Source organism: Heterodontus francisci, chromosome 20 (assembly GCF_036365525.1).
Source record: "Heterodontus francisci isolate sHetFra1 chromosome 20, sHetFra1.hap1, whole genome shotgun sequence".
Taxonomy (NCBI): domain Eukaryota; kingdom Metazoa; phylum Chordata; class Chondrichthyes; order Heterodontiformes; family Heterodontidae; genus Heterodontus; species Heterodontus francisci.
Window position 1 is genome coordinate 18,383,868 of NC_090390.1, and position 7,410 is coordinate 18,391,277.

Consider the following 7,410-nt stretch of genomic DNA (forward strand, 5'->3'; position numbering starts at 1 on the left):
TACTTCACTATCACTTAAACTGCAGCTTGTCGTGAGGGGCTACAGTACTTGTGTATAGCCAAACCAATCAGGGAATTAATCAGGCTCATCTGGCATGTAGTATGTATTTACATATTAAACATTCACAGGTAAATATACATATTCAAAGCTATTGTGGGCTCCCAGATTTTTGCCTTTATTTTCTATTTGAATGAGTTTTTAAAAAGTAGCAAGTGGCTAAAAGCAATACCCCCTGAGCTACTGGGTGCAACTAATGTAATTCTGTGCTTTCGCAGGAGATGCAGGAAGTAAGCTCTGGAACAGGCCTGGCAAACTGCTGTCAGCCTTGCATGTACTCAATCTTATCGCCTGTAATTAGAATTTCCAAACAACGGAGGTTGAGATGGCACTTCCTTCCAGTAATTGTCTCTATCTCTCTTCCTACAGTAAGATACATTGCAGTTTGAGGGTACAAATAACAGTGCACGCTCAGTAGTATTTTCTTAATTCTCTCCTCCATATAAGTAAAATAGAAATTCTGCTACCTTGCCCATTTCAATTGCAAAATAAAAACTTGCATTTATATAGCTCCTTTCATGACCACCAGATGTCTCAAAGTGCTTTACAGTCAATGGAATACTTTTTGAAGTGTAGTTAATGTTGCAATGCAGGAGATGCAACAACAGTGTGTGCACAGCAAGCTACCCCCGAGCCACAGCTGACACTGACTGAGCAGTAACAGGAGCTTTGTTTAAATATCAGTTGAAAGATACCACTGTATATTCAGTCTATAAAATACAATAACTGCTTTACTCACCCACCTCCCCCCCCCCCCAAAAAAAAATATTGCATGCTACCTCAATCCAACCAGAGTGGTTTTGGTATGCAGATGCATGAATAATTACTTTAATGGCATTTATTTTGTAAAGTGCACATCTTCATTTCCATTTGCAACAAAAACAATCGATCAAGATATTTAAATCATTTAAAGCAAATTGCAGATGAAAGACAACAGCAACTGTTTGAGCTAATGAGGAAGTTCATGATGCTCAAGTTTATAGTGAGATCCACAGGATGGACAGCGCTGAGAGTTTCCTGAATGCAGCCAGAACCAAACGATTGAAGTGTTGTCCTCTTCACCTGCGGATCAGACAGAGTAAATTCCACCTCTACTAAAATTTAAGGCATTCGTTTGAAAGCCATTAAATAGAAGAACTTTTGAACAAATTTTTAAAAATACACATCCTCCCCCCACCCCTCAGAGGATTATTAGAACATATGCTTAGAGCACTGAATTGGATAAATGTTTGAAAAGGAAGATCTAGGCAAACAGCTTAGGATTTGAGTATGTATCTCCAGTTGAAGAGCTAGCACCAATAAGAGTGTCCTGCCCCCACTGTCCCAAGGTCATTAACAAGCAACCAAGAGTCACATGTTTGCCAGGGCTAGTTTTAGTTCCCCCAACTGACATGGTAATTTTCTGGTGCTAGTCTGTAAATGACCAGAGTTAGGTCTTGGGTCACTATAGGCTGCTGTAGATTTAAGGACCATTCAAGAAAATATCTTAGCTAAAAATCTATAACTTACAAATGCAACCAACAAGCCTCTTCTCAGTGATTGACGGAACAACATGAGGATCCTCCTTGGTGCCTGCATACTCTTTAGGTTTGAAGATACTGTAGGGATCCTATGGAAAAATGTAATTTGTAAGATAGTTAAAATGACTGAAGGAGAAAAAAAAATGAACAAAAATGGTCTTTATTGTTATGCTGGTACATTAGATATAAGGAGATTGGAGTTTAAATTGCACTGGTATGGTTTGGGGTCTTTGATCTTAGAAGAGTGGTTCTCACAATGTGGTCCATGGACTAGTCTGAAATGCAAGTCACAGAAGCTGATATTCAGCAAGAAATGTTTGACGGACTTCTGGTTCCACATACTGTCCGAGCATCCTGGACTCACCACACAGCTCTGAATGAAGCACCTGCTGCCATTCCCAACAACATACAACTGCAAGATCTGATCTTCAACACTTGTGGGGCTGGAAACAAAAGAGGAACCAGCTGAACATGGAGGCGGACATGAGACTGAAACTCTCCAGATTGGACACAGACAACACCACATTGGTGTTTCATGAAAAGCAATGCTTTACTTCCCATTAATTTGGACAAGATATTTTGCAGTGGCAAGCGAAAGCGAGGCGGGGTGCCCTGGGGGTGGTCTGCAGCGTCTTTCGCTCTGCCCAAGTCGTCTGCGGACAAAAACATGAGAACCACTGTCCAAGATTATTTCATTCTACCTTAAAATCACTTTCAAACGTCTCAACTCCTTGGATCTTCAAGAGTGGCCAACATTGACTTGAGATCCAAGCAAGCAAGCTTTCAGCTACACCCAGGAAACAGAGCAAAGTGTCTGGTAACTTTCATCTACTGAATACCTTCATAAGGCATCATTCCAGACGCAAAACATCACATCAGACCTCACTTTTAAAGTTTAAATATTTGTAGGTGACTTTATTAATAGTCATAATACAATTATATATTTACAGTCGCTAAAATGCCACTTTTAATTCAGGTACAAAGAATAGAATTCTAAGAACCAAGCTGATCCTTTGTAAATAAGGCTCTCTCATTTCTTTCAGGGTCATAAAATCAGATTGATATTTCAGTGTATCTTCGTTCATGGGATTTAATATGCAGAAGTAATCTGGGTTTTTCTTGGAATGTTTGTCTACATTAGAGGCTCTGCATAAATGCACGTTGCTGAATACCTGACAAAATTCAAAATGGAACCGTCAGCCAAAGACATTCTGAAATCAATCACACTACACTGTTTCAGCTTGAACTGTCACAGGCTCTGCTTCAGTTGTAACAGTTAGGACTTATTACATTGTCCAAGTACACTGGGCGTGAAAACATAAATTGCAGGGTTTTTAAAAACAAAAACCTGATAATGTTCTTTGATTGGATTTAAAGAGACAAAAGTAGCTAGGGGTTGAATTTCATTGGGGACCGTGATGAGGAGCAATCTGGCATTAAGATTGGCAGAAACAGCATAAACACCCTGCTAATTTTTCTCAGAAGCACAAAGTAGAGAAAGCCTAGGTAGTAGCAACTAAAGCCTGGCTCGGGTATAAAATTAAAACCCGACAACAGCCAACCCAAACCCAACCCGGGCCCGGTTTTTAAATGCCCATCCCGACCCAAAAATAAACATTTTTGAAACAGAATATCATAGATGAAAACAAAAATACAAAATGAAACAGTACAGTCCAGCCTGATCCGAGCCTGAATGCTGGACACAGAATGCAGACCTGACCCGGACCTGACACATGTAGTCAAGTTCGGGTCCGGTAGCCAGGCTTTAGCAGCAACATTATAGTGCAGTGCCAACATCCCAAATCTACATAGTGCCTGGAAATACTGCTTTGATCATAGGAGCAAGAAAGAGCATGATATGATTTTTCCCCAAGTCCATTGCGAGACTTTCACTCACCTAATATCAGATTATCAGGAAATTCTATGCTGAGTCTTTATAAGTCACTGGTAAGGCCTCAGCTGAGGTATTGGGCACTGCACTTTAGGAAGGCTGTCAAGACCAGAAAGAGGCTGAAGAGGGGATTTACTAGAATATACCAAGGATGCAGGGCTGCAGTTACATAGATAGACTGCAGAAGGTGGGGTGATTCTTAGGGCTGACAAGATTCAATGGAGTGTTCAAAATTCTGAAGGATTTTGTAGAGTAAATAAGAAAAATCTGCTTCCACTGCCAGATAAACCAGAAGACATAGATTTAAAGTAATAGACAAAAGAACCAGAGGAGATCTTTTTAAAAAAAAAGAATGGAGCAAGTTGCGATCAGGAATGTGCTGGATGGCAGAAGCAAATTCAACAGAAACTTTCACAAGGGAATTGTATAAATACCCCAAAAGGAAGAGAGTTGCCGAGCTATAGGGAAAGAGCAGGTCATTCACGAGCTGGTACAGACAGAATGAGCAAACTGGTCTCCTGTAAGATCCTACTAGGCCAGGAGGGCAATAAGTAATTTAATTGCTGAGAAAGTAATCATCCACTGAAAATCAGAGCAGGAGGTGGGTAAAGAAGTTTAAAGTAATTGAATGATTTCACTTCAGCACAGCTGATTCCAACAGATAGGTTAAAATGCTAAACTTTACTTAGATTATATGTTTGAATAGTCAAAATGTCACAAATGAATTTTTAAAATTGGAAGTCATGTAGGTATAATATTGCCCCTTTTTTAAAAAAAATGAAAAAGCAGATAGGCATACCGTCCCCTTCTTCATAGCTTGCAATGTCTTCCGCTCAAGTCCAGTTGATTGTTCTTCATCTGTTGGAATACCTAATGTAGAGAAACTAATTTGCCATAATCTTTACAAAACTGCTGCAAACCAGAACTGCTGGGAAACAAATTATTATTAGCCTGGGCTCCAAATAATATGAAATGGGAAACTTTTGACTTTTTCAGCCTCCAAACTGACGTTGGGCCACTTACACTTTAACACCCAACTATTAATTGTTCTTTCAAATAATGCAACCGTTTAATCCGGAAACAAAACAACTGGTGCAGTTTTTAAAATGATGCGGGCTTTCTCCCAGCACCCTTTATTCATGCTCATATCAAAAGGCTTCTAAAGGCAACCATGCCTCCTCCAAACTGAAAATTCATCGGTGAAGTTACTCAGAACAGTGCGTTTGAGTTTATTATGTACTCTTGTAACAGTGAGTTATACTCTAGGATTGCCGAGTTCCTGATCTCTACAAACATTGACTATACTTCAGACTAAACTGCAAAAATATGTATTCTTTGTAAACTGCGAATATACACAAGGGGGAGGCGATGATGTAGTGGTAATGTCACTGAACTCGTAATACAGACGACCAGGGGATGAGCGTTCAAATCCCACCACAGCAGTTGATTTAAATTCAAATCATTAATAAAAAAAATCTGGAATTGAAAGCCAGTCTCAGTAATGGTGCCATGAAACTAGTGATTGTCGTAAAAACCCATCTGGTTCACTAATATCCTTTAGGGAAAGAAGGAAACTTGCCATTCTTACCTGGTCTGGCCTACATGTGACTCCAGATGCACAGCAATGTGCTTGATTCTTAACTGCTGTCTGAAATGGCCTAGCAAGACACTCAGTTGTCAAGGGCAATTAGGGATGGGCAGCAAATGCTGGCCTTGCCAACAACACCCATATGAAAGAATGAAAAAAAAGCAAATGCCAATGCTGTTAGAGAATACAAAAAGAGTTAACGTCGATAAATACTTGGAGCTGCTCAGAAACCAAAGTGAATGACAAAAAAGTCATTTTTAAATGTTTTTGACAGAGCTCTTAAACCAACTCTATTATTGACAGGCAGAGCAGGCTCGAGGGGCCGAGTGGCCTACTCCTGATTCGTATGTTCTCTCAGCATCCATCAAGAATGAAAATACAATTGAAACAAGTTATCTCAGTCAGATTCTTTTGAGATCAAAGCAAACATTAACCTTGAAACACCCAGGCATGCATTTACAATTTTAAACTCAAAATACAAGCTAGTCAAAATGGGCATCACTGTATTGAAGTCTTATTGACTGGCAAATTATTTCTTCTCTAGATAAAGATTACATTGGACAGCCAACATTTTACTTTCCAAGCTGAATAGATTTAAGACTGGATTCAGACTAATTTTGAACTGTTATTGCTAATACAAAATAATAGAGGTAGATTGGCTCAAAATTCTGTAGCTCATTCCAACTACTGAATTGTGTCTTCAGCCACTCATAAAATCAGCTCGGTATCACTTGTAGGGGAGCTTCAATAGATAAAAATTCATTTGAATAAAAAAAATTAAAACAGTAAAAACAAGAAGGCAAACTGGTTCAGAACAAAAGGGGGAAAATACAGCAGACTTTAGGGTTAAACGGTCAACAACAATTTGAAAATGAAATATGTAGAAGTTTGTGGGGCTGAGCACAAAGAAGCCCAGTACCCACACCCCAGTCTCCTCCTACCACCCCCAGGCCTCAATCTCCAACTGCCGGAGGGGCAGGCTTTTAACAGCTCAATCCATCAGCAGGAACCACCCAGCCCATTGATTGAGTTCTGAAGGGTCAGTGACCTGAAACGTTAACTCTGCTTCTCTCTCCATAGATGCTGCCAGACCTGCTGAGTATTTCCAGCATTTCTTGTTTTTATTTCAGATTTCCAGCATCTGCAGTATTTTGCTTTTATAATCGATTGATTGTCCCTGGTCATCAATCCACCGCCCCCACCCCTCCCCGCGATGGTTCCATCTACCACCTCTCCCCCCTCCCCGCGATGGTTCCGTCTACCACCTTCCCCCTTCCCCGCGATGGTTCCGTCTACCACCTTCCCCCCTCCCCGCGATGGTTCCTCCTACCACCTTCCCCCCTCCCCGCGATGGTTCCTCCTACCACCTTCCCCCCTCCCCGCGATGGTTCCGCCTACCACCTCCCCTGCTCCCGAATTACTGCCGTCTGTCCCCGCAAGGTCACCCGGATCAGGACCCGGTTCGGGCCCCGCGGCCTGTACCAATGTCAGACCTAGGCCCCTGCCCCATACCGATGTGATGCTGTTCCTCCCCCCCCCCCCCCCAAAAACCCCCCACCACCCCGGGACTGGTGCGACCCCGGATCCGGCCCGTGACCTTCAGGGCATCCACTGGCCTCAAACTGCTCTCCGGCTGCCCCGGGCTTACCTGTCAATGCCATGGGCCTGGCTGTGACCCGGGTAACGGGGATCCTCGCTGCCGCCAAGCGGCTCAGGCCACTGCGGAGCCCACAAAACAAAAGTCTGACTGCAGCCATGCCAGCGCCGTCTGTCAGCTCCCAGCGGCCGGTGGCTTTTATAGGCAGGCGGAGCCAGCTGTGATTGATTGGCAGGGAGGATGGTACGTCGCCCCCTAACCCCTTGCTTCTTCGGGCGGCGCGTTGAGACCGATCAAACGTGGGGGAGAAGCGGCGCGGTCTGGAGCTGGGCGGGGGTGGGCGGGGAGCGACCGGAGAGCGCGTCCCGAGGAGAGACGAACAATCGGTCAGGGGAGCAGTGGCTGGGGCGGTGGGGAGTTATGGCGGTGGAGGGAAGCGGCCGGTGGGGGGTGGTGGGGGTGTTGCTGGAGGCTGTGTTCGGGTGAAATCAGTCCTGGTCAGTCATATAATCGAATCACAATGAAGAATTACAGCACATTTTATACTCTGCCCGATTTCCAATGGAAGTTCAATCATAAAATTACTTTTGCATTTAATAGGATTACTGGAATATTCAATGGATCTGAGGATTACAGTTAGTATCCTATAATTACATAGCATATTACTGGACTTCTATACAACTTAATGTCAGGTTGGTTTGCTGGACTGATCTAGCCATAAACATTTCCTGTGACAAATTGAGCAGCGCCATCTTTA

General features: G+C 42.8%; 1 pseudogene; it reads right to left on the reverse strand.

The window, feature by feature from the left end:
* Nucleotides 1-877: 877 nt before the first annotated feature.
* LOC137380509 (cytochrome c oxidase subunit 5B, mitochondrial-like) lies at nucleotides 878-7,087 on the reverse strand (annotated as a pseudogene).
* Between the last annotated feature and the right edge of the window lie 323 nt (nucleotides 7,088-7,410).